This window comes from Gallus gallus, chromosome 15, assembly GCF_016699485.2.
Source record: "Gallus gallus isolate bGalGal1 chromosome 15, bGalGal1.mat.broiler.GRCg7b, whole genome shotgun sequence".
In the NCBI taxonomy this organism is placed as follows: domain Eukaryota; kingdom Metazoa; phylum Chordata; class Aves; order Galliformes; family Phasianidae; genus Gallus; species Gallus gallus.
In genome coordinates this window covers 3005324-3032557 of record NC_052546.1, presented here as the reverse complement: position 1 = coordinate 3032557, position 27234 = coordinate 3005324, and the positions used below count along the sequence as shown (strand labels likewise).

Below are 27234 nucleotides of genomic sequence, written 5' to 3'. Positions count from 1 at the left end.
ATCATTAAACATTCTAAGAATTCAATCAACATATTCATTGCAATTATATAATTAAAATTCAGAATGAAATACTATAATTGTTTTTTACGGCCATCTTTGCATAATGAGTGGTTTTATAGCAATCTCAGCTTCCTCTGGATTTGGGTAATTTTAAAAACTTGTTGATTTCCATTGTACCACTCATGATTTGATCCAGAATACTTTAAAAAAAAAAAAATCTCTTTAAAAAATGTTGTTTCTCTTGAAATACAAGTGTACAATAAAAGTCTGAAACTCAGTAAGTGCAGAGTGGGTTTTTTAGAGACATAAACAGCCAGCTTCAAACTGATAAAATAATACAATGTTCAGTTCAAAGTGATTTTTAATGAAGACGATAAGTCCCAGAAAATAACAAGTTATGGACAATATATAACTTAAATCAGCAGTTCAATCATCGATTCTCTGCCTCCCACACACCCGATTATGTGTTGTGCATCTCAAGATCTGAACTACGAAAGACACAGCCCAAAGAAGAGAAGGAGCAAACAAACTTTTGCATTTATTGTGCCTCACAAATATTGGTTCAACCTAGGAAGCTTTCTGTCCCGTAGCTACCTCATCTAGAGCAGCACAGTGTACTTGGGTGATACTCTGCATCTCGGAGTCTTTCCTCCTGGTTTTCTGCTGTCCCCATGCTATGACTACCAGGCGCTGTGAAGGTGACAGCATTCTGCCAGGTCTACCTCATTCCTACTTTGTGGAAGTTGCTCTGGCACTTGTTCATACCCATACTCTTAAGGTTTATTTTGCTTAATAATAGCATTAAGAGTTCTGAGATGAAATTAATGGTAGCAATCTAGAAATGTGTATGAAGCCTTCAGACTGTATTTTTGAGAATCACAACAGAGAACAAAACTGGGACTGAAATTCCACTTTTCATTAGACCCCGTGAAATCACATAAATATCCTCCTGTTATACAGCGCTCAGTCTGCTGTTGTTGGTTGTGTAGAACTGGAGCTGACAAAGCAAACTATTCTAAGTAAGCACACAAAACAGCAACCTCTGTGTACAATTTAAATGTTACTTTGAGAAAGTTTGCCCTACAACAGTAGGTGGTAAATGCTTTTTTATGAGTGTAAACTGAAGACATCGTCACCTTCAGAGCACAAGACTTTCACAAGTAAAACAAGATGATTAGTGATAATGAGTCAATTAATTTGGCACCTGTTATCATGACTAGTGGGTCACATTTTGCACTCTTTATCCTAGTAACGTAAATAACCCAAGACCAATATGACAGTCATTTGGGTTAGAAGAACATACTGTCACCTCTGTATCTCCCAAGCACTGAATCAATTCAAAGTCAATTAAGTATTTAAGAAGTTGTTTTCTCATCAACATTACAACACTGAAAATTCCACTTTCTTTTTGGCCAAAGTATCAACAAAGCTTAGGGCATATTTGTAATGTCTTGCTTGCTGAATTGGTAATGTTCATGAGTTGTTCATGGTTGGCACCGGAGATGTGCAATGAAAATTTTCATTGCATTGTCACACATGCAGATCACCCCATTCTCAGCCTGCATTTGCTAATACAGCAACAGTTGTAAAGTATCAATATCCAATGCCCATATTTTACAGGACTGACTGAATCAATACAGCAGTTTTAATTTGATTCTTACTGAATAAATGTGCCACTTCATGGGTAGCGGAATCCTTAAGTTCCTGCTTCACTTGCTCTTTTACTACCTAATGCTACAATCTTTGATGGATGCTCACACATGAATGAACTTGTGGCCCTTTGGCAAAAAATGAGATTAATTTCTCCATGCCTCTTGCTTTCAGTAGCATCATTTATTTGCAAGTCTGATTTCTAAACACACTCGGAAAAGAGGTCTCAGCAGCTCTTTTATCTGAAGTGTGACTCCAGCCTGTTGAATGACATTGTGCAAATGGCATCAGGTGTCATGTTCAGCCTTAAATGGAATCCTATTCATATTTGCCTGATCTTCACTGTCAGCAAAATAAATTAAATCTAGGCTCCCATAGTTAAACTTGCCTTTTACTATCTTATCCACTATAGACAGTTGTCTCCATAAGTTGACTATAAGTTATGTTATAAGGTTACTAAAAGAGCAAAACTTTATATTCATATTTAAAAGATGACACTGCTGATGTAAAGATTTAATCTTTAATATTTCATCCAATGTTTAGTCAAACTGCATCAGCCTTCCGAACAGGCTCATTCTCCCCATGCTAATGCTGCTTACTTTTCAAGAGACTCAACAAACATTTATCAGTCTACAAACAATTTCTTCACTAATAAATTTGTCTTTCTCTTAGCACATAAGTCTGATATGGAGGCTTTCTGATTCCTCTGCCTTGCACTCTCCTACATTTCTAGTGCATTTTCCTTTTTAATACCTACATTACATCACACAATGTACAACACAGGAGTTTTTTGTTTCTTTTCAAAAGAAAGTTGAGGGGAAAAAAAAAAAGAGAGAACCCCACTACTCTTCAGATCCAACATACTTCCTGGAAAACCACACAATCCTTCAGTTACTCTACTGATTACACATTTTGTCTTTTCCATTTAAACTAGATTACAAATTATTTGCAATATCAATTAAAGTTCATAGACGCTGAGAACAAGATGGAGCTCAGATGTCCCCACAGGACAGGCTGAGTTCTGCAGCTAAAGACAGCATGAAATATGGCACAAACTAAAAGATCATATTCCATTTGAACTCCTGACCAAGAAGCCTTTCTCAGCTCTGACAGTTATGAGCACAGATTAAAAAAAATAAGAACAAATTACCCTCAGATACTGCATTTCAATCCAAACACAATATACTTCAGTTTCAATGACTGGATTTGGCTGTGAAGAGATGCATTTGAAGAAAACAATGAAGACTAATAGATGTTCATAACCAGAGTGCTTAGAATATAAGGAACAACTGAGAAGATCTCAGCATATTTTCCTCCTCCTTTTCTGAGCTGTGATCAGTGTATTAATTTATGCTAAAACCATCTAGCTGGAATCATTCATTTATCTATTGTCTTAGGTCCATAAACATCCACTCCTCTGAGTCTGCCTTTTGCTTTCTTTCCTGCTTGAATGGGAGGAAGAAACAAAGATGCTTGCATAGTACAAAGCACAAGATTGCTACAGGAAAGACATTGTTTAGTATTACCTTTATGTGCATCTATTCAAATATGAATGTATAAATGTGTTTTGAGGTGCTTTTCCACCTATCTTCCTACATATTCTAGCATTTAATGACTTTTGAAGCAGAGGTACTTTACATAGTGGAAGCCAAGATGTACATTAGCAAATTCGTCTAAGAGAAGTGTGCTGTTAAATAATAATATGTAGACTAATTAATGTAAATGCAATGGTGAGAACACTCTGACATTGTTAAAGTTAATGATCCAGCTGCATTATCATTTACATCACTGCAATATTGAGAAAATCAAAGAACTTGGCTCTCTGCATCCTGGAATGGCATTTTCACTAGACGTCTTGAATAGTCAGTTAAAAAGACTTTCAGTAGTTTTGCAAAGACCACTGTGAACATTTTATTATGGAATTTGGGGACAACAGCCCAGTTTTACCTAAAACAGTAAGCAAAATGTAACAGAGTTTGTATTATGCCACAAATAGTTACCAAAGCCCTGTGATTCAATGACACAGCTTTCTGAGTCCCAGTTCTCTTTCCCATTGCTGACTTCCTTCTTCATTGCTGGCCTACACTGCTGGCCCCAATCAAATTTGATATTGTATTTGATCACTCAGAGGTGGTAACTCAGGGGTGGCCACAATTCCCTTAGCAATTCCCACTTGACCTATTGCAAAAAAAAAAAAATTTCCAGAAGAATTCTTTTGAGAAAAACAAATGTTACTACTTTAACAGTAAGGAACACCTCTAGCCTTTCTTCATGAATATGCTTTAAAATAAAAAAAGATTAGCAATTCTAGAAATGTGGATAAATAAAGCTTAAGACCTGTATGGAGACTATTTCTTCAGTGCATTTTGGATGCTGGAAGACATACGGAGAGAAACAGGTATTTAATACCAACATTACAAAGAATAAAGCAGGTCTCTTGCAAGACTGACCTGGAGCATGAAAAATAAGCTACCTTCTGCTGAAGAATTTCCTAGTACCAAAACATCATTGAGCATTGTGACAAAGAGAGGCAAAGCAGAGAGGAATACACACACCCTGTATTGTTGGTTTTCTTTTATAATATTGGAGGAAAAAAAGCACACGTTTTGCCTGTTCAGCAAAGTAAGCAGATGTTCTGCAAAGTTTCCCAAGAAGTTGTTAGTAAATGCTGGTTCCTTGCACAGAATTGCTTTTTTGACTGAAACTGCTCTTCAGACAAGGCATAAGATCCAAAGCATGAGCACCTTTTTTGCATATGTGTGGCAATGTAGGAGGATTTTAAAAATCAGAAATTTGCATCAGTAACACATAATGCGCAAGAAAAAGGAATAAAAGAATGTGGTGCTCTAAGTGGCCTAAAGAACAGAGCTCATGATGAGCTTTTTGGTTAATTTCAGCAGGAATATTTCAATTGCTAATTGTTATGGCTGGGAATGAAGGGCAGCACTTTATAAGCAGTACAAAACTAGAATGAAAACAGTAGGTTATAATACCATCAGTTCTAAGTCACAAATCACTACCACCTTATTCAGGCAGAGCTAGAATTTGTCTACAACTCTGATTCACAAATGCATTTAGTCTCCAGGATATTTTTTTCACTGTGAAAATGAAGCTCATACATCCAGGCTCCGGTCTGGAGCAATGCTGACATTCATTCCTTCTCTACTTAAGTACTTTAACCATTCTGAAATTTCTTTCCAGCTACAAGTCCTGCGAAGGGAGCGCTGCTCAGGAAGAACACAAATGGAACACACACCTGGCTGTCTTGCCTAGTGCCACTCAATGGCTTAACACAACATTTCTTTGAAACCACAGCAGCTAGAGATGTGGCGAGGCCCCAGGCACACAGCCCTGCTTCCCTCCATTGCTTTCACTACCACCAGGCAACTGTGGTGCAGATTCTACTCTAGGCACAGATTTTCTAGCAATCTCAGCTCCTTTCTAAATGCCATAGTAAGTGTACAGATTCAGAAGAGTGTCCTGTGGTAGAAGATACCAAGCACCATATAAAGCAGTGCAATAAAAATACATTCTAGGAGAAAATAGAATAACCAATCAATTTTTCTTTTTCTTTTTTTTCACTTCCTGCCACTTGTGTTTTCATTGACAAAGTATGGCATACAGGTCCATTTGTGAGTGACCTTCATGGACAGGCCTTCTTTAGTTGAAAAAGACTGGTGGAAATGGAGGGATGAGAATTATTCTTTAAACCATTCAGTCGAGCCTTTCAACAGGGTATATTAGGTTAAAAAAAAAAAAAACAATTTTAAAGTTTCCGCTGAAAAAAACAAACAACACACAGCAATTTGCAGAAATGATGTTGCATCATCTCCATTTCTCATGAGCTGGCTGGGAATTCCAGCTAGAAATATTTCACATCACACCCAAGAAATCTTGCAATACATCACAGTAATTCAGCATGAGAAAATAACTGTAGGTTACCTGCAGTGTAAAGCCCAGCTGCTGGAGGAATTTGGAAATATGCAGCCCTTGGGATGCTAGACCTGCAGATGGGATTTATATTTATGCACCTTTATAGTGAATGGTTAAAAAGGAAAAAAAGGGAGGGGGAAGGGGAGGAGAGGGAGGTGGAATTTTTTTTTTATCTGCTAGCCAGCTCAATTACACATATGTACTATGTATGAATGGATAACAAATGGGAAATACATTTATTATAGGGAACTACTTTTGATAACAAAGCAAACACAGGTCTTAGTCCCCATTTAAGGTAACTCTCATAGAGCAAGAAAAAAACCCAACACAACAAATCTAAATATCTTTGATTGTATAAATAAAGGGAAAAAAGGAAGGCAAGAATCCAGTGAATGTGCAAACACTTTTACAGATATAGGTAATTTTCTACACAGTGCTCAGTTACCATGGTGATGGGCATGAATCAGATTAGATAATTTTTTCACTAAAGAAAACCTTCTACTGAAGTTAATGGCAGGTTTTCCAGTTGATCTGCAGTGTTAGGCCCATGTGTATTATTTTTCCCTCTGTGGAATATGAAAGATTAAATGACAATGTGTGCACATGATAGCATTATCCCAGGGAGAGACAAGGGGACAGTTTGAACCTTAGTTATATACTGCCTCTAACATTAATCTCATCTCCTGGAACATGTCAATCCACATGTAAATCCTTCGTTTTCCCTGCAGAAGGTACTACAGCCATGCAGCGTAATGGGCGAATGGTGAATGGGTTAGGAAGTGGGAAGAGTTTAGGGCCCACATTTGTGCTCTGTTCCCTTGTCTGTGTTACTGAATGCATTAATGTAATGAATTCCTTCTGTCAGCTGAAAGATGTTTACGGATAGCTAGCGTGTCCTCAGCCTGCTCAATCGTAAAATGCACTGCCTTAAAATTCAATTATTTTGTTCTGAAGAAAAAAAATGACTTGCTCAAAAGTATGCAAAGTAGGAGGAGCCATATGCTACTCTGAAACTAATGTCTACACCATTTCAATACTGTAAGCTTTATATAAGAAGCTGTCCAGATCTCAGTGCACAGTTATCTACTGAAACCTGAGCAATTGTGGGTATGACTAAAATTACATCAAAATTCTTAGCTAGCTACCAAACCATCCTCCTTTTCTGAATGCCACTGAAAAGTCTTTGCAAAGAGATGAACAGAAGATTCAGAAGACCAGAAAGATTTTATCTCACTTTGAAGTCTAAAATGAAAGTTGTAAAATGACAATTCTACTTTATTCCAGGAAGAAAGGCTTATCATAGCTTTGTTACTTTTCTGGAAGTGAATGTACAAAAAACCTTTTTTGACCATATAGCATCTAACTGGAGAATGCCAACATATCACAGTATTTTTCCAGGGATTTTTTAAATCAATCCTTTCTTGCCTTTTTTGATCCCCTAAAAGCTGGTGTCACTGCAGCCCTGGCATGAGTGTCACTGTGTAATGCTTCTAGCACTCAATAGCCTTTGGAAGTGCATTCCCATGGTAACACTCCAAACCCTGCTGGCTACATCATTTCAGCACAGTAAGCTTAATATCAGATGCTTAAGCCATCTGTCCAGCTCTTCAATTAACATAGTTAGCTACTGAAACTTGAGCAATTACAGATATTATCGAAATCACATGGCAATCAAGGAACAAATCCACAACACAAAAGAGGACAGAGGAAACCCTAAAGCAACACTGAAACCGAGCCAGTATGAGTGAAAAGAGAAGGAGGGGCAGTTCATCCAGAATTATATGCAAATTAGAACTTAATCTGGCCCTTAATTTCTGTCTTGAGTCCTCATTTTGACTGCAGAACTGTTAGAATTCTGCTGTTATTTATGTAAAAGACTGTGTGGTGCAAGGAAATAGAAAAACAAGCTCAGCACTTGTCTCTTATAAACTTTGGAGAAAAAATCTGGGGCTTGAGATGAGAACAAATCAGCCCAAGAGTTGGCTATGAGAAGGAAGATGTCCTTTTCTGCTAGGTTTGGATTTGAGCTAAATACTGTGCAGTTATCTGGATTTATTAAAGACAAGGTGAGTGGAAGTATACTAAGCACAGTAAAATACTGAAAATTGGATCATATCCTTTATGCACGGCCTCTCTCCCATGGATAGGTGGTGCAAACCATTGAATTAAAGCAGCACAGGGCTGTGCACACATGGCTGTGATGCCAGTGCCTGCCAGCAGTTGTCTCACTGTGTTTCTGGAGCACCAAGGAAAGGGTTTCATCTCACTTGCCTATAGATGGGTAAATTCAGAAGTCTTGAACTACTTATCTAAAACCTTAATAGCCCTTAGAGAGATGTAGGCATTTCGAAAGCATGACTTATATGGCACTTTAGACATTTACTGTAGAATAAGACAAATCATTCCCTATTTCTCTCCATGGACTATAAAGAACGCTGTATGCCTAGCTCAGCTAGAGTTGTCTGTACTGCAGATGTCTAAATTAAGGCAGCAGAGTCCTACCATGGCATGCCCTAATGACTGCACTGAGAGAAACAACTTTTCTTAGTTTACAGAAGTTCACTGTTGATTGCTGCCTATCTCAGTTTTGAGGAAACAATTGCTGTTTCCTAGTATGTCTGCAGGTATGCCTTGCTAAATCCTTGCAAAAGCAATTAAAAAGATGCTCAGAAACTTGCCCTGTCAGAAACGTCAGCCTGTTGAAACTGAGCTCAAGACAGCCTCCTTTCAGTTTGCAGAAAGAGAAATTCTGTTCATAATGATAAAACTTGCATGCAAATTAGAATAAAAATATCAAACAAATATATATGTATGTCAAAGGACATTACTGCCACACGTCAGCTAACATTTAGCAGATTGACTCCTCACAGCATGCACTGATTCACAGCTTTTCATGATGGTTCAGTTCCTGCTGGGTTTGATACTCAAGTGGTACCATTAGTTCATATTTCAGGTAGTATTTTAACTTCTTGGATTTAATCTGTTAAGGGAAGTAATGATGCTAAATAGCCTTTCCATGTGGCTTCTCTCACAGAGCCTCCACCTGTGAGGAGTTGAGTTGAACTGAAGAAGAGTTCACCTTGCACAAGAGCCTCTCTGTTGGCACCCATTCCATTGGCAGTAGTTCTTCACCCAGACCACCTCTCAGTCTGCCACACTAACTGTCCTCACTGGTCCGTCTGTCTGTCTTGTAGCTACATCCTCTCCAGCTGGAGAGATGAGCCTAGACATCACAAGGAAATTGGTCTTAAGCAGTGCTTTGCACAGAGGCTCAAAGCTCTGCCAGCCTTTGGCAAGCTGCCTGCAGGCACAGCTTGGTGCCTGCAGCAATGGGCAGCATGCCTCCCTTCTTATATTTCCCCATCAGGCTTAGTTCTGACCCAGGAGGCACAGTGATGATTACAAAAAGGCTGACTACAACCCAGACTGGCTGATTCTCCACTTGATATTTATCTATTTGTAGGTGTTATTCTATTTTCTTAAGAAGAACATATCATGGAATAAGTCATGTTTCTCCTTAGAAGGATGCAGGGGATTTTAAAAGAGTATCAAAGCTCTCTTACATACCCTACAGTGTTACAATGCTCTTTACTACCATTGTGGGTTTGTTTTGTTCTTGTTTTCTGCAGACAACAGGCAATTTTCTCTCTAGAGCCAGTCACCACACAACATTATTTTTTCCCTCATTTTGCATGAATACATTGATTTGATCATAACTACAACCCAGGATGTGTTTTGCTGTTGCTACATGCAGGTACTCAAAATAATATTGCCATGTAATGCAAAGCTATTAAGTGCAGCCTAGTATCTACCAGCCAGTGATGTGTGATAGAAAACCAGGAGCTATTCCAAAGGGAAAACTGAAAACATGTAAATATAGTTAAGTGATTCAAATAATTATAATTGTTTTCAATAACATTCAAATTAGGAAGTTAGTTCTCCATGCCCATTCATCCATTGTTTTTTCAGTTATAATGAAACCCAGATATTATGAGGTTCTTTGTAGTACTTAAGAGTAAATGAGCCATACATGTCAGACTGACCTTTCATCCCATTCTGTTTATGAACTTGAGCCTAAAAATAGTACTCACTGCCTTTAAGATAAATTTAGTGCTCATATAGGACAGTTTATCTTCTTGTAATCAGAAGGGCGTCCCATATTTTAATCCTTCACTTCACCAATATTGGGAGTATCGCTATTCAAAAATAAAAGCTAGTTGGTCCATATTTTTGCAGGGAACTCAAGGAAGGGAATTGGCTAGAAATGCTCTTCATTTCTGCTGGCTTAAATTGCAGTATTGTAGCATCCTTAATTCCTGCCAGCAACACAAACCACATATGTTTCTAAGTGAGAGAAACTGTTTGTAATGTCAACCAGAATATGGCCAGGGTTCACTCATCTGCTCATGGGATTAACTTTGACTTTGAGTGCTTTCTATGATTGTATCTTTCCTACAGATAAATCTGTCTGCTCCCCAAGGAGGCCTGAGCTGCTATATCCTGCAAATCAGTTATGATTATCCTGGGTCTGGTCAGGCACAGAAACATGAACGCACTGTGCCTAAATCCAAATATATTTACTGAGGAGTAGTTTTTTGGGTTTTTTGTTTGCTTGTTTTGTTTTTTTAACAATCAATGGATTACTTAAATGACATTTTCCTTTGCACTGTCAGTAAGTGACAATCACACAATCAGCAACCGTGACTAAACTTAAGACCAGTAACTTCTGAATCCAACTATGCTTCCCTGTAAATGTGCCCATCCAGGGTCTCATCTGCTTATTTATTTCTCCGCAGATTGTTATTAAATCAGACTAACATATGCATGCATTAAACACTTCAATGATCCAGTATTGCCTTAGGAACTATACTATAAACCAGAAAATGCATAAGCTTTATAACCCATTACCAAGAAGTCCAGGTTTTCATGAGCTATACAGTGCCACAGGGCAGAGTTCTGTTTGACTCTTTCATTGTCCCACAGCACAAAAGCAAGACTATAATTAAGCCCATAATTTCAGGATTCAGACTGGTTTGGTTTGTACAGTTAAACTGTAGAAATTATTTTGATTGGTATTACTTTGTAGTACAAGTTCCATTGTTAAAATGTTTAAGAGTTTTAATGCTTCAATATTTTTGTACAGTGTAGTAACTTAAGAGGAAGTTTGTTGTAATTTAAGTCACCAAATAGGGCAGTTTGTGAAATTATTAGCTTTATTTTTTAAAGAAGGGAGAGGAATGATGAAAGCTTTAATGATGCTAGAGAAAATCTTTTAAATGATCAAAATATATGCCCCAAAGGTCCAAGTAAAAAATAATTATTCATTTTCAGATTTTCTTATTTTAATCCAGTTTCATGATTTGTGGACCTTAATCATAAACCTAGAGCTCTCGGGGTTGGTATTCCCATTGCAACATTTGTCGCGCATGGAAATGGTGAGATGCAAAGCCTGCTTCAGTATCAAGCCACGACCTAAAAATTATTTTATGCAACTCAACTAAATCATCAGGGAGCAGCGGAAATGTTATTTCACATGCTCTTAAGTGGAAAGGGCCTTTAAGTAGGATAGCAAGTTGGAACACAGCTGCCCGTTGAAGGTAAGAAAATACGTAAAGCTACTGCTTCATATCTCTCTTTTTGTACCTCGTCTACAGTATGATATCCATAGCCATCATTTGCTATCTTGCATTCTATTTCTCTTTCGTCTATCCATCTAATCCTTGCTATCTTTTTCAAAACCTCTATATTTGGGCCCAAAGGTGAAAAAAAAAAGATTGAAAAACAGAAGTGATTATAAATATGTTGATACCACTGGACGTATATGTCAGGACAATCTATCATATTCATTGCCTCAGTAAAACTGCTGGTGTGGAGAGAATGCAAATTCTGTTCCAGTAGAAGAGGTATTAGAGAACTTGTTCACATACCAGACATCTAGGGGTCATAATCACAGGATAAATAAGACCATTTCAGATGTAATACTGATTGTACTGTACGAAATTTGCTAATAAAACCCCTCCATGCCTGAAAGCCACAGAACCTAAGAAAATGTGCTTCCAAAAAAAGCTGTAGTGTGAGCTGATTTATAATGAGTGTGCAGTCATGAAGTGAAAATGGCAAGGCAAATGTTAACACAAGAGTGGGTGAAGCCATTAGGAACTCAACTAGGATGTATGCAAAATGACACAATAAGGGCGTCTAAATTCCACTCCAAATTCAATAGACTGCGTGTTGGAAGTGGAGAAATGAGATGAACAAGGGCTCATCTGCATTAGAAAGTTTTACTGCTTTAATTAATCCAAAAACATAATTATAGCTGTGAAATCTTTCTAGTGTGGATGCAATTTTACTGGTTAAATGAACAAGAACTCGGAACTTATATCATTTACCAATCTGACTGTACCGTACTCTGGTGCATTTTAATATATCCAGTTTTATTCCACAGATGGTTCTGGCCAAATATCTAAACTGCACATAAGCATAATTATTTATCTCTATTTAACTTCTTGGAGGCAAGACTACTGTTTTGTCAACAATCAGATTAGATCAGAGAAGTCGACTAGAGACATGTACTGTGTACTCCCATTCTTTGATGCGATTGTCCTATAGTTTAAGCATTCAATCATGGTTAAATGCTTTCCCAGTTCTCTGGGTGTCCAATAAACTAATCTATACTGATAGTTCTTTATCTACTAGGAGAAAAAAACCTCTTTCTCTTTGCTCAGGTTGAAAACTGGGAGCTGGGATTATCCCTTATTGAAATGGTACCTAATAGTTACTCCAATGCAGTTAAATAACTAAATAAATCTAGCAAATCAAACATAAACATACTGGGCTAAATTTCCCTGTACTGTGTACTTTTTATGAGAGTCTAAATTAAAAGATTCTGATACAGCACATGAGCGGATTTAAACAAGCAACTAGAACAATGTGTTATTCTGATGCTAGAGATCTCACATCTTCACACCTCTGTCAAAAGTAACATTATTAGCAAATACAACATAAATTTTATGGCAACACATAATAACAAAAAGAGCATTAAAACAAAATTATAGAATGTAAAATCATAATAACCATATGTAATGTGAAATATTGTTTTCTGATAGAACTGGAAGAACACATTACATTAAACAGGTTAAGAATTTTAAGTGGAAGCACCTGGAATATTTTTCAGAAACTGTTTACATGGCACCTTGTCAAAATTTGTCATCCTCTAATGCTAACACACAGCCCAAGCTTACATATCAGGCATCATCTCCACCAATAAAGACAATGAAAAATCTTTCACTTAAGCATGCTCTTTTTATGTACGTATCACCATTTTCTACAGCACAGAAATTTCTCTCTCTTCTGTTTGTATATAAATAGGAAAAGATTAAAATCTTGGACATGCTTGAATGTTATCTCATGCACAGATAATTCTCATATGAAGTATACAAAAAGTAGTCAAAACATTATTGCTACAGAACCTTTGGGAAGTAATATATTTTGACTTGAACTAAGATATTCGACTTATATATATATATTAATAATAATATATATATTTGACTTGCACTAAGACTTGAATAAGTTAACTATTAATTTTCTACTTAATTTTATTTAGACAGTACCAAAATAGAATGCAAAATGAAAACATTTATTTGTTTTGTTAAATGTTAATAATAATTGGAATTTGTTAATTCCAATTCCATGCTGCTGGTGGCTTTTTAAGAAAAATGGTGATTGGTTTGTGCCCTTATGTCATTATGCCCTCACTTCTATTTTATCACAAAACAATCTTTGATGTGGTTTGACAGCTATGTTTGCAGTCAGAAAACTACCATGACTGCAAGGCTTGGATCTGCCTGATCTTGGTGCCTTGTCTCTTGTCAAGAGAACACTCAACACTAGAAATAAGAACACGGAGGTGCCTAATGTCTTTTTGTCTGCCTCTGTCCTTCTCCTAGTTTGTGTCTATAAGCTTTTAATGACAACAGTCTTTTAATGGCAGGGTCGAACTCACTTTCTATGTTCAAGGACTCAAAGTTGTTTCCAAAACACTGCTTCTTACTCAGATTTCAGTAAAGTTTCTCCATCTCTTTTCCTAATCAACCCATCAGCATTTTGCTGGGAGCACACGATAAATTAGACAGAGGAAGTGAGCCTACATTATTTGGTATTTTATCCACCTAGAGATTAAGACGAATTTATCAGTTGATTGAGAAGTACCAGGACACGTAGAATAGTGCTGAAATCGTACAAGTCCTTTTGATTTTCAAGAGGGGGGATTCTTAACATAGTTTTTTACAATCTTCACAGCTCTGCTGAAGCTATTATGGTTATGGTAACTTTTAAGACTCATTTCCTCTCCCTCAAAATACAAATATTCAGATTTCTTTTCCTGCTGAATGTTACTGTACCAAACAAAGTGGTGAATGTTGCTTTGCGATCAACAGGAAGACTGGCACACAAACAGAAGTCACAAAGCAGAAATTTTTCATGTTGCTATGAGTTCCCTACCTCTTACTGATCTGTGTAAAATCTGTTTTAAAAGTCTAATATTCCTCTCCACCACCATTCTCAACAAAAATACTGCTACCCAGCCTTCTGTCTCCTTGCCTTCAGCCACTTATGTTTTACTTGAAGCCACTATAACAACTCCTACAGTATCTGAATGTCTCCAGAATTGGAAAAGCCAGATTTCCCAAAAGGACTGGGGCAATCATCTGACTACAGCCTTAAGCAAGAGATGCACGTGGCTTTTAATTTATCTAGTACTGGAGTGACAAAGGTCATATCATCCCTGATAGGAATTTCAGCTGCTTACCTAAGTAGTCTAAATCAGCGATTTAAATTGATAAGATCTTATGTGAGCAGAATAGTCAATTACATGTTTCAAATGCAAGGAAAAAATAATAAAATGAACAAAACAAAACTGGAAAAATTGAAGACTAACAAAACTCTACACTTCAGTTTTACACTGCAGTTACAACTGCCACTGTTCACATACTCGCACAAATGTACTGGAGAATGAAAGTCAGTATTTTTCATGGTTTAACGCAGATGATTCAGTATAGAGGAAAAAGTTTCTCAAAAATTGTTCCCCCTTTCTCTTTTATTTACAATGCATTTTCCAGTCCAGTAGCAAAAATCTTTTCCCAAGGTTGCAATAGGTCAAAATGATTATCTTCTATTATTCGATGTATCTAGAAAATACGATGTGATTCAGCTAAGTAATTAAACATGATTACAGAGAGAGACGTACTAATAGAAGTACTAACTTCAGTGAGGACATAAGCAAATGCTTGAAGTTGAGCATCACATGCACACTCCATTTCTTACTGTGGGCCCAATTATACTATCTCAGTGTCACTGAGCAGGACTCTATCTCAGCCTTTAGTAAGGCCCTCATTATTCAGCATGAACAAAGTTAATTGGCAAATGGTTCCATTCTCATGGAATTAAGCTTTTAAAAAGCTTTTTTTTCTTTTTTTGTACATTACAACAAAACCAAGGTCTTTCAAAGGCTTTTGTGGATGCGTAGATGACAGAAGGAAAAGCCCATCTGAAAAATTAGTGCCCAGGATATAAAGTTATGCTGTATCTGATTCAGAGCAGTTTCTTCAAATAGAGGCTGTGCACATCAGCCTCTGATGTTCTATCAATTTGGAACAGTTCTCTCTGGTTTTCACCAAAAGTTCCATCCTTGAACAGCAATACCTCCTGGAATGAAAACTTTAAGAATACGGGCATATTTCCACGTCTGAAAAACCCATCCTCGTTCTCTCCTCTCACCTTTGCACACAAATCTGAGCAACAAAACTCAGTCAGGATTTGTCATGTGTACACAAGCTAGGTGCCCCATTACCTCAAAGCACTACTGGAATTTAGCATGTTAATCCCTGAAAACTACTTTGAAAATGCTAATCTAAAAGAATGAGTGCTTCTTATTCATTACAGGATTCATTCATTATGACAGTATTGACTGTGCATTAACTTAATCCATATACTTATATTTGATAGGAATTTGTTAAATGCTTAGTTACCTGCTAAGTATGAATGACTCCATATGTAATGAGAAATTTGTCACAGGCAAAGCTGCTTGGGTAGTACAACTATACTTCACCATGGAGAGCATTCCAGACAAAAGGCTAATGGCATGAAATAGTTTATCACAGAAGTTCAATAAAGCAATGAGTTTTAATAAGCTTAAGAAGTTGCTCAAAGAGAGTTTAACCAGAAAAGCAAGGTGGAATTGCACAGTTGAGGATTAACCACTTACATGAAGTATTACAAAAATTGCACTTTAACATTAAACTTGCTGCATGATCTAAGGCTTTTTGCTACTTCATATTTTAATAAAAGGATAAATATAAATTCCATCTGGAGCTCCGGTCCTACACCGCTTGTTTGGATCAAGTTATATATATTGACTTAGTGAGATGAAGGCATTGGGCTTTTCAAGATCTTTTAAGCTATTTCTTTTGCTCAGCACATCCTTTTTAGCAGATATGGTCCTTCCTGCAATATTTTTTCTATAAAGTCATGAACTTGTGCCTTGTATTGTTTTTAGGAGCAATATAAATTAAGCATAAAGCTAACATAATTGCAATTCCAATCTTTATATAGATGCTTTTACCTCCACTTGAGTCTGAAACCCAACAGGCATATTTGCGTGGGCAGTACAATAGCGGAAAAGGTGAAATGGTTTTAATAAGTTATTCTGAATTATATTAGATAGAGGTCAATTCCCAATCCTTTCATACTCCATTACAGAATTCTCTTTTAATTTTCTGGGAATAGAATTTGGCTCCAATCACTTATAAAATGGGATTAAACTTCTGGCTTTCTTCCCAGAACAGGGAATGTCACTACACCTATGAAAATCTTCAGAGTCATATCACATAGATTCCCAAAGAAGGAAAAACCTGCTATGTATTTTGATGAACAGGATTTTCAGTTCTTTGGATTGCCACCTTCAACAAGAGCCGGCTCATTCTGTCATTGATAAATTAATGAAAATGCCTGAAGTCAGAAGCAATTTCTTGAACTTGCCTTCAATCTGTGGGCTTTCTACATTTAAACATTTTTCAGTATGCATTTAAAATTGAAGAGTGAGTATGAGCAGCTATCATTTCTGTAATACCATAATAAAGGTCAAACATTTGTTAGATTGAAAGTGACATTAATACTTTCTGAATTCTTATTAGTGAAGGTCCATCACTGTATCATTTGCTTGGAGAGTAATGGATCAGCTGTAAAATCTATCGTCGTCTGTCTCTATTTTCCTACTTTCAAACCAGGATCAAAGGGAGAAGGAGGAAATCAAAGAAATACACTTCAGAAAAGTACCAATTTAACAATTTTAATTAAAGCCACAAGTCCAAGCATATGGTAACCCATTGCCTGGAAAACCTAGAGTTCTTCATAAAAGAAATTCAAAAGAATTTCAAAGAAATTGAATTTGAGAACAGGAGTGCAGTAAGTATTTTTATTCTTACTTTACTCAACTACCCACTCAAGAAATCTCAGTGACTAAAGCCCCAAATTATGAGACTGGGTATCAGATGGGGCTGACTTCTTCCTTAAGAAAACTAAAAAGTCACTTCTGTGCTGTGTTTGTTATCCTGGCTTGAATTCAACCAGGTCACAGAGGAGTTACACTTCCAACTCCTGGTCTGAAACAGCTGATCATGAAAGTATGAGCACTAGGCAGAAGTCTGGCTTCATTTTACCTTCACATTTACTGATTAGAGAGAGGGAGCTGGATGAGAGGCCAGGTGCCTCTACCCCATACGCTGCACACAGTGGAATACGTCCATAGAACTGACATTTACCATCTGTGTGATAAATACTCAGTAAATGCTGAGGCAAGGATCAGGTGTCAGTAAAACTGCTGATGATCTGTCTCCCTGCAAACAGAATTGTAGCTTCTTATAGGTGTCGTGATCTGCTACATGTATCGATGGCTGAGCATATCAAAGTGCCATGATATCTGGTTAATAGATTAGTGTATATATTTTAAAACTATTTACAATACGGAAAAAGTAATAAGATAGAAAATGCAGTGACAAGAAAAGGCATATTTTACATAATGCAGTCACACTTCTGGCCTTAAATGTCAATGAGAACCAGTCAAGTTGCTTGTGCTTTATTACTGTGCATATTGGTTTAAGAAGAGCATAAAATTATGTAAGAGGGAAATAGATTATTTTAACTGCAGAAGGCACATCAAGTGGTAAAAAAGGAAAGAAACTGGAAAATACTCCATCTGTGTCGCTTGTCATTCAGAAGTAACATTCTTAAATGTTACTTCTGGCCAACATGCAGAGATGCTTAAAAGAAAATAACTAAAAGAAAATGTTATGATAATGGAAGAAGAGAGAAAGAGAAAAAAAGTGATCAAAATTAATAAGAATCAATACAGAATTAAAATCTGACGTCAGAGTAGCCCGGACAAGTTAGGAATAACTTCCATTTACTTCAAAAGAAACTCCTCCAGTTTTATACTCACACTACTTCAGTGAAAATCTGAGCCACAGAGATGAAATTAAAAGGTTCAAAAATGATGAAAACAGTCTGGATTCAAATGAGAATAATTATATTGTTTAAACAGAGCTCTCTCAGACCTATTATTAGAATATAGTATGTAATATCTCAAAGGTTATGATATCATCTAACTTTGAAAGATGTATTAAAATGAGAAAATATGGAGTTAAGGCAAAGAAACAAACACAAACAAAATGAAAAATCTGATTCTTTTCTGCATTTATCATTTTCCCATCATGTACCTGTGTGTGCAGAAAGAAGCTGGGCTTCCATGTGCAGCCAACTTTCCTGAATAGATATAATTAATAGTTGCATTCTGCTCAAATATCACCATTGCTCTAATGACTTTAGTGGAACAGCACTGATTTTTACTGACACAAAACCTTCTTCACTGTAATGCAACTGAAGAAAGCTTCATCCTCCAAATTCCCAAATCTACATACCAATTTTCTCAGCCTAGGCTCCACTATCAATACAGAGACATTTAGTAGTGAGGATTTCAAATTCCTTTATAAAAAAATTATTTGACAAAGTATGAAATTGGGATTTACTATGAGTGTATATATTCTGCATCTCAGCATCATCCAGATTCTGAAGTGCTGATAGTGATAAGTCTTATGAAGAACTTGCTAAAACTGTGGCAAAAGGAAGGGCACTTAGTAAGTGAGGTTCCTTTGAGAAGGGAGGAAGTTTTCCTGTATTCTAGCTGCCTAATATAAAATATTCTCCCCAAAATAGGACAATGCTGATCTAAGATCAGATAAGCCATTTGAAGTGACTTCAAATCACATGATAGTGATTCAGAGAATGTACAATTGCATACATGATGATATAAATTGTAAGAATGAGTTACAGCTTTAATGAAGAGAATAAACACTCTGATGTTCTCTGTATTAAGTATGAACATGTGATATTTTTTTGCCTGAACTGTTTCTAGTAATAGTCTAAAATACATTTGGTATAGTTTCAGCTTCCACAGATCTTTCACATCAGGTTCTGCAGATATAAGAAGTGCAATGGACACAATGGAAGTAAAGTGGAGACAAGAAAAATAAGATTAAAGAGAAATGGCAATCCTGGCAGCACATATATAATTACAGAAGGATTTCTTCCTCTGAATCACCCTCGTCGCTTTTATCCACATGCAACTCAAGGATAGAAGCAATACTTATTCTTCTAGGTGTTTGAGGTAGTAGGTCCTGCATCCTCCACGTTAAATCCTATGCTGTAAAGTCACAGTAAAACTTCTTTATCTGGTATACATTAATAATCTGGATTTAGAAAGAGATTTTCCTGGTTTTAGCTGCCTGTTGAAAGATTGCAGAAGACAGTACCATGTATTTAAAAATCCATTATTAGTACTGTATTAGCATTTTCAGTCTCTGAAGAGGTGGATGTTGCAGGTTACCCACAAAGAATCTAGTTTCAGTAATGAGGAGAGGAACTCTGACGTCTGTCAACTGAGTAAATTCTACTGTTTTGTAAATATTGATCAAACAATCATGGTTAATGATACAACTCTGTAAGTGAATTAGACAAATGCTCCCACATGGCTATCAATTTAATTTCCCAGACTAAATTAGCTTCTTTTGTAAAGCAGAACCCTTTTAAGGAAGATAAATTGTTCAGTGACATCAATGTCCATTTCAATTATGGCTTTATTCTTGTAGAGGCTGCTCTGCATAATATACCTGTTGTTTGCCTGGTTGTACTGTAAGAATATATAGTGGGAACCACATGACACTAACTGTGAACATTTGTAACCTATATCTCTGAAATATGGTATAGCTGATGAAAACAGTAACCAACCAAGTAATTATCTTTTTGTACCAGCTCATACCATTAGCTGAGCTGAAATCCCTGTTAGAAAATACACTGCTTTAATTCATCTGAGTAGAACCATGTTTCAAAACTGTACAGCTTCCTTCAGGGTAAACAAAAGTGCTTGGATCTTCTCAAATCAAGAAGAGGAGGCAGGGAAGGGGTCCAACTCTTCCCCTTTGAAGCAGCAGGTAACACTTTTTCTGAAATCTGTTTTTGCTTCAAATCTGAAATACTGCTCACTGAAGTTGGGCAAAAGCTCCCCCCCATCTTGAGTGGACTTGGGAAAGCCTGATAGAGAATCTGTAATGCCTTTTTATTTCTGCATGTTATTTTTTATTGGCAGCAATTTATTAGCTTTGAAAACCAGAAAGGCTCCTTAAAATGAATCTAAACCGAAAGATCAATGATCTGTTTACAGTTTTCTTTTAACATGTTTATGCTAAAGTAAACTTCTTTGCTAACATCATTAAATCTCAAATTTGATTTTGTTAAAAAAAGGGCTATTAAGTCTTTCTCCCAGAGAAGTCTTTTACTTGATATCTTCGAGTTGGCATATAGTGAATGGAAGGAAAAAATCTGAGTAGATTTTTATTCAAAATTATAAGTACTCTGCCTTTTTCTCTCAAAAGAAAGACATCTGCTATGTAAATGATCTGGTCTTACAGGGGAAAAAAAAATCTTTATCATTGTTCTGCAAAGTCAGTAGCTATATGGATTGCCCAGCAGAAAGAGAGCACAGCATGAATCTCAGAGCCTTGTTGTTACATTATGCAAAAGCAGACAGTAAAAAGGAAGAGGTTAGAAAGGCAATTTGCATATTGCACTTAGAGCTTAATGAAGCTCTTTTTTGAAGTGAGAGGGTCAGCTTTTTTTAGGATATTCAGGTGGCAATCTCAATAGGAATAAAACAACTAAATGCCTTTATATCTCCCTTATGGTTCTGATTCTGACAATTTCATTTCAAGCACTATGGTGCTACTGGAATAATTTAAATGTTTATTTTTCTCTAATTGCCACGTGCCTTTCTGTATATTTGACCTCATTTTGAAAAGGCACAGTCCAAGGATGCGTGTAGATAAGTGAGAAGGGAGTTTGGTGCATAACCACAGGAAGTCCTGCTGCACAAAATCTTTTAGAAATTCAGCTGAGGGCTGCAACTACAGCATGGATATCAGATCAGTTGCTTGAAAATATTGCCGTGGTGTCAAAGCTAAGAAAATGCTATTCCCTTACACATGTCATTACTAACAGAATATTTTGCACAGGGAAGCCAGCTGCCTCCCAAAAAAGTTCATGATGTCTGATGTGACAAGCTTGCATCCTCCATGAATATTTAACAACAGACTAGTTAAGTCCTGTAAAGACAACCAACCAGCCAACCAAACTAAACTAAAACTGAAAAAAACCCAACCTTACCAGTCTCATTACCGTAGAGGTAAATTGTTTGGATCACTGCATGTTGCTGGTCCAGTATTACCTGCTCTGGGATAACATCCCCTGCTGTTTTGTTCTATAGGCATCTTAGTTGCTTATATCTATTGCTACTCCAGAGAGCCTGTCTCAAAACAAATCACTTAAATGTGGAATTATGTAGTCTGTGGATTTCACAAGGTTTCTTTTTCATTTTTGGTACCCTCTACAGCAGAGACCCCTCACCTGCTCTGTATAGATAGATACACACACACCAGTCAATCAGTATTGCCTTTTGACCAGTTAAAGAGACATGCAACACTGTTGTTTTCCTGTAATATGTAGAAATTAATTTTAAGGGAATAATTTTCTTTTTTAACTTTTTAAATCTCTAGTATACCAAAGTACTTCAGATGCATGGATTTCTTAATATCTCAAAAGTAGAGACTTTGTTTTATACTATGATCACATTGTTAGAAGCCAATCTAATATTTAAACTGGATGAAAAATGCTTTAATAGTTGATAGAGGGATAAGAGTCATTGACTCCCAAGAGACTTGACTATATGAATACTCTGGTAGGAACAATCGAATCAGGTATGTCAGTATAAAAGTCCTCAGAAAAAGATCACCAGTACTTGGCTTCCAGGGGTAGTTTGAAAGATGATACACTGGGAGAGGGACAGTTAGCTTCCTACTGTTGTCTGGGCTCAACATGAAAATAAAATAAATAGTAAATATAAAAATTAAAAAATAGTATATTTATGCATTTTACCATATGTAGGTATAAGAAACAAATCTGAACTCTGCTTTGATGCAAAGTTGCCATATTGCTGTAATTTGTCAGGCGGCAAGGAGTACAAGAGAAATACAAGCCTGGCATTCACCATACCACAGTTTGGATCAAAACCAAAAACAGACAGTAATGTTTTCAATGCTGAAAAGAAGTGAATGCTGCAGTTACTATACCTAATTTCTTTCTAATATTATCAGTGAGTAGTAGGCTGAACAGCAAATTTTTAAAAAAGGCAATTTTCTTTGATGAATTCAATTGTCAAAACTAAATTAGGATAACTGGAGAAACCGAAAAGTCAAAATAGCATCACTGATTTGTTAACAAGAACAATACCTTGTAGTTTCCTTTCCTGGCTCTTGTACTTATCGTGTTATTAGTCGCCCATTAGATAACCTTAATACCTGAGTTTAAACCAGTTTTTTGACACCTATAAATTCATCATTAAAACAAATAATACATGGGCATATATTACACACACCACATCGTGATCGTATAGAATATATTTAGTAGGATCTTCAGTGAACATAGAGATAGCCAGTTCTAAGTGTTTTTGGTTAGCTGAAGTAGGTATACATTGCCTTCTAAATTCCATTGTGCTATTTGCAGAACATATCTGTGTTTTCAAGAATGAAACTTTATGTCCAGGAGGTTAGACAGATGAAAATGTAAACAAGGAAGCTGAATCACTGAGAGCTGGAAAAAGTGAATCAGTAGCAGAAAAAAAAGTCTGTTTGTGGGACAAGAAAATAATAGTTCAAGATATACAAAATAGTGTCATAAATTCTCTATCGTGAGTCTGCGTAAGGGCTACTCGAGGTAGAGAATTTAAAACAGGGCAAAGAAATAAAGTCAAAATGTCTCCTGACAAGTTGTTCTAGAAAACATGTTCATATCTGTGAAATATTTGTTATCATGCATAACAAATAGCAAAAGAACTGAGTCTTGAACAAACCTGGGATTAAAGAATGGGAGTATCCAAACTCACCAGGGTGAATGTCTAGCTCTGAATCTAATCAAGGTAAGCAACAATTATAATATCACAGCTGGACTTCTTTGATGGTAAAACATATTCCATTCACTTAGTGAAACAATTAGAGTGGCAGCTGCTGCTTTTACCTCCAAGAAATACTAGAAATGCCACCACAATCATTAAGAAAAGTTCAGGAACAAATGACATATCGCTTTATAGGACCATCTGTTTGGAGGAGGAGGTGAGGAGAGTGACAGAAGGGCAAAATCAAGAGAGTTACATCTCATATACAAAATAAAATTTTGCTTGCAAAAGCAATTTATACAGAAATTGAGCAAGCTGTTGTAGTAATTAATACCACAGTGTCAAAAACCACTCAAAGTTGACACTGTGATTTGCAAATTCATAGTCTTCAGAACTTTGTGTTGGACAGCCAAAATCTTTTACAACAAATTCTTGAAAATTTTAATTTTGAGAAGATGGCTTCTCTAGGTCAGTCCACTTTGCCAGGTATTTGGAAAAATCAGTTCCCATCCATCCCTCTCCAAACAAAACCAGTGACATTTACCATCATCCTTATTGGCAGATTTCCCAAAAGAACAATGATGAGATTCTCAGAGACATCTACCAATGTGGTACATGTTCTCTAGATCTTTCATATATAGTCAGAGAGATACAACTTCTCATACTATCAATTTACAGGTTAAACAGAAGTTTATCTCTGTGTACTAATCCTGATATATTCTTATCTTCTAAAAACACACTGATACATCCCTGAAGACAATTCAATCAGCTTAGAAAACATGGACATGCTAACATTGTGGCTAAGGAAAATTCATTGGCAAAGCCAACTTTTCCTACCTGTACAAGTTCAATCTTCTGGAGATTTTCCAAATGGAATAAGTTCTAGTAGCCTGCAAAATAAAAAAAGAAATACTATTTTTAATGTTTTTAAGCAATTAATTTTACTAACCACACTTTCTGTGCTATGGTGCATTGCCAGTATTCAGGGCTACTACTACCATAGTTAGCTCAAGTATTCGAGTAAGGGCTGAGGAACTCAGGCTTCTCAAAACTCATATCCATAGTATAGAGACTTTCTGCTTCATTTCAAAAAGGAAAAGAAAATAAAAAAGCAAACTGTCACAAGCTTTTTAATCTCACCAGTGCAGGCTGCAGAGTGAGGCCAGGGTGACTCCTCACCAGAGGCAGAATTTGGATGTCTGTGTTTAGGAGAACATCAACATTTTGTTCACGTTTGATAGAATGATCCCCAGTAAAAAAAAGCTGAACTTTGTTCCATTCATTTTGTTCTGCATTTTTAAACTGAAATATCTTCGGAGAACAGGAAAAACACACACAAATTCAGCTTTGTTGAGGGAGTACTTTTCATTCTCCTTTTGCAGTCTTTGGGCATGTATGGGCTTTTCTCTTCCTTATTCCCAAGTGATGGGAACAAAGAATTCCTCCACTTTCCAGGCTTTACACCACCCCAGTGAGCGGTGAGCAGTGATCCTCGGGCAGCCATGTTGCATCGAGGGGAGCTCTCAAGGGCTGTACTGGAAAGGACTGCAACCAGGAAGAGCTTGTACTGTTTAGGGAGCAATCAAGGTGGTCTCTACTATATACATTCTAACAGACTATGATTTATAGTGAAAAAGGGTCCTCTGTGTAATGGCAGTCAAACATTTTGTTTTAATTTTAAGAAGACCGTCCTGATTTTCTTTTGAAAGTCACTGGTATAAAAAGAATGTTCTGCATTGCTGTCTGAAAACAATGACAGATTCATTATCTCAGGAGGATCTTTAATGTGTTGAGACTATTTTTTGAGCCTTAAATAGTATATAGACTATGGAGTCTCCTTTTCATCTAGTTCTGAAAACTAGAGAAATGAGCCAGTCTATTTCTCTTGGGGCTGAAATAATGTGTGCGTGTAACCTCACATAAATAAGATAAGGAAGAGAATCAAATGTAAGCAAGAGCACAGCTCCTAAAAATCCCGAGCACATCATTTACAGCAATTCTCTGAGGTTTTGAGAATTGAAAACATGGAGCTGACAAAGAGCGTTGCTATTACAAAACAAGAGCATTTATCAGCTGCTGCTTTTTTTTTTTTCTTTCCCCATAGCTGTTTTGAGAAAATTCATTTTGTCTTGTTTCTTCCATTCATTTTGCACCTGGGTGGTATATTTCAAACCTCTACTCTCTTCTATCTCTGCTCTTCCCCCAGAAGCTGGTGATAGAATTTCTGGGTACAAAGCAGAGAGCAGACCTCCCACCTCCTCTAAGCAATGCATGAGATACATTTTGTCTGGCAGTGCTGGAAGCTTGATCCACCTGGGAAGAGAGTGGTGGGGCCATCAGTCTCTCAGCTGCCAGCTAATGCTCACAGCAGCGTTAGTGGCAACATCAAATTTCTGCCCTCAGTGAGATGTCACAATAACGAAAGATGGAAAAAACAGTATTCTCGAAGTGCAGAAAGGACCATAGGGGAGAGGATCTTAAAACAAAAGCCAGTCCTGGAAACTCTTGCAATTACTGTCAGCTCACCTGCCATGTGAGCCACAAGTGCCCAGAAGTAAATGAATACATGAAGGATGTACCTCCAAAGTAAATTCAGCATGTGATTTATTCATAGTGTTTTATGAAAATGAAAAAGAAGGAAAATAATTAGGAATTCAATTACTTATAGAAGCAGAAAATCTGGACAAAATTTGTACTGTGGCTAGTTTTACAATAAACTCTCTTTGGCTTGGATCAGATCACATTATACCTCTGTGCCTCAGTTTCTCATCTGGTAAATAGAGTGGCACAGCTATATGTATGTGTTTTGCACATCTGGCAAGTGTGGGACCTAAACTATTATGACTGCAAGCTATTCCTTTCTTAGAGCCACCCTTGGAGAACTACTTGACAAGTTCACGTGCTTGGATTACATCTAAAATAGTGAACATAGGTCTTTCCAACTCCTTGAAGTTCGTGCTTTCCAGTCCCAAAGGAGAGAGGAGGCATGGCCCAGCTCCCTGGTGGTGGTGCCCCTTGCACAGACACAAATCAGTACTCACAGGTCCAGTATTGAGGGTACATGCTGTAGTGATCAGTTACTGTGTTTTGGAAAGTAATCAGAGAAAAAGAGGTTTCTGAGATCCAAACATTAGGCTCAATTCAGTGCTGACCTCTGAGAAGTTGGAAACTCTCCAGCCTAATTTTACAGGCTACTTCCAATCCTGAGCAATTTGAAAACTTAATGCCACGTGTCCGTACAATGCCTAGCACAACAGGACACTGCCATCAAATAAAAGTAATGGTAATAAAAATGTTTTCTAGAAATATGTTTCCCTGTTTCAGAAAGTATATCAATCATTACTCAGGTAAGTTCAGAGAATGGAGACTGAGAAAAAAGGAGATGCCAGACAAAGCATTTTCCACATGAGAAAGTAAAGTACATGTGTTGGAGTGTTCACTTAGAGGATGTAAGGAAAGGACATCTTGGGCTCACATTTGGGTACCTTGAGTAGTGTCATTAAAAAAAATGAGTCAATGTTAATTGCCTGTGTTTTGAAAAATACTCCAAATTACTCTATCAAATTAGAGATATGCCTCAGGAAGTAGCTCCTGTTTTGAATATTAATAGGCTAAGATAACTGCTTTGTGTTTCTTCGCACTTTATGTTTTCCAGTGAAATTTCTGCAATAGCTGTTGGTACAAGTAGGCCATATCATTTCATTCTGTATTCTCATGAGTTCCAGGGAGCAGCAACTGGCACTACTGCAGTCTGATACACTCAAGCACTGTATAGCCTACTGTCCCCTGACACAAAACACACACACACACACAAACACACAAAGGTAAAAAAGGTAAAAAGTAAAAGAAAGGGGGCAAAAATACATGTTAGGATGAACTGATAATGAGAGTCAGACAGGTGACAAACCATCCTTGCCAGCATTCCTCAAGGCAAAAGGCACGAGACAGCTTTTGATACATGGTCTGGTAATAGAAGAAAGAAAACCCAGATGAGAAAAGGTGCTAGCCAAGAGCTCCAGTCTGCAGCTTTGCAAGAGAAGCTGCTAGGCAGCTGCATCGGGGACGGCACCACCAGCACACTAAGCAGTCACTCCAGAAAG

At 37.0% G+C, this 27234-nt stretch overlaps 1 long non-coding RNA gene across 6 annotated transcripts in view; it reads right to left on the bottom strand.

The window, feature by feature from the left end:
- Positions 1 to 27234, bottom strand: part of LOC121106882 — a 361649-nt gene that overhangs the window by 176802 nt on the left and 157613 nt on the right. For all 6 annotated transcript variants that reach the window (XR_006931549.1, XR_006931550.1, XR_006931548.1 and 3 more), the window contains one exon: positions 23972 to 24024. This is a non-coding gene — a long non-coding RNA (uncharacterized LOC121106882). The remainder of the gene's footprint in view (positions 1 to 23971; positions 24025 to 27234) is intronic.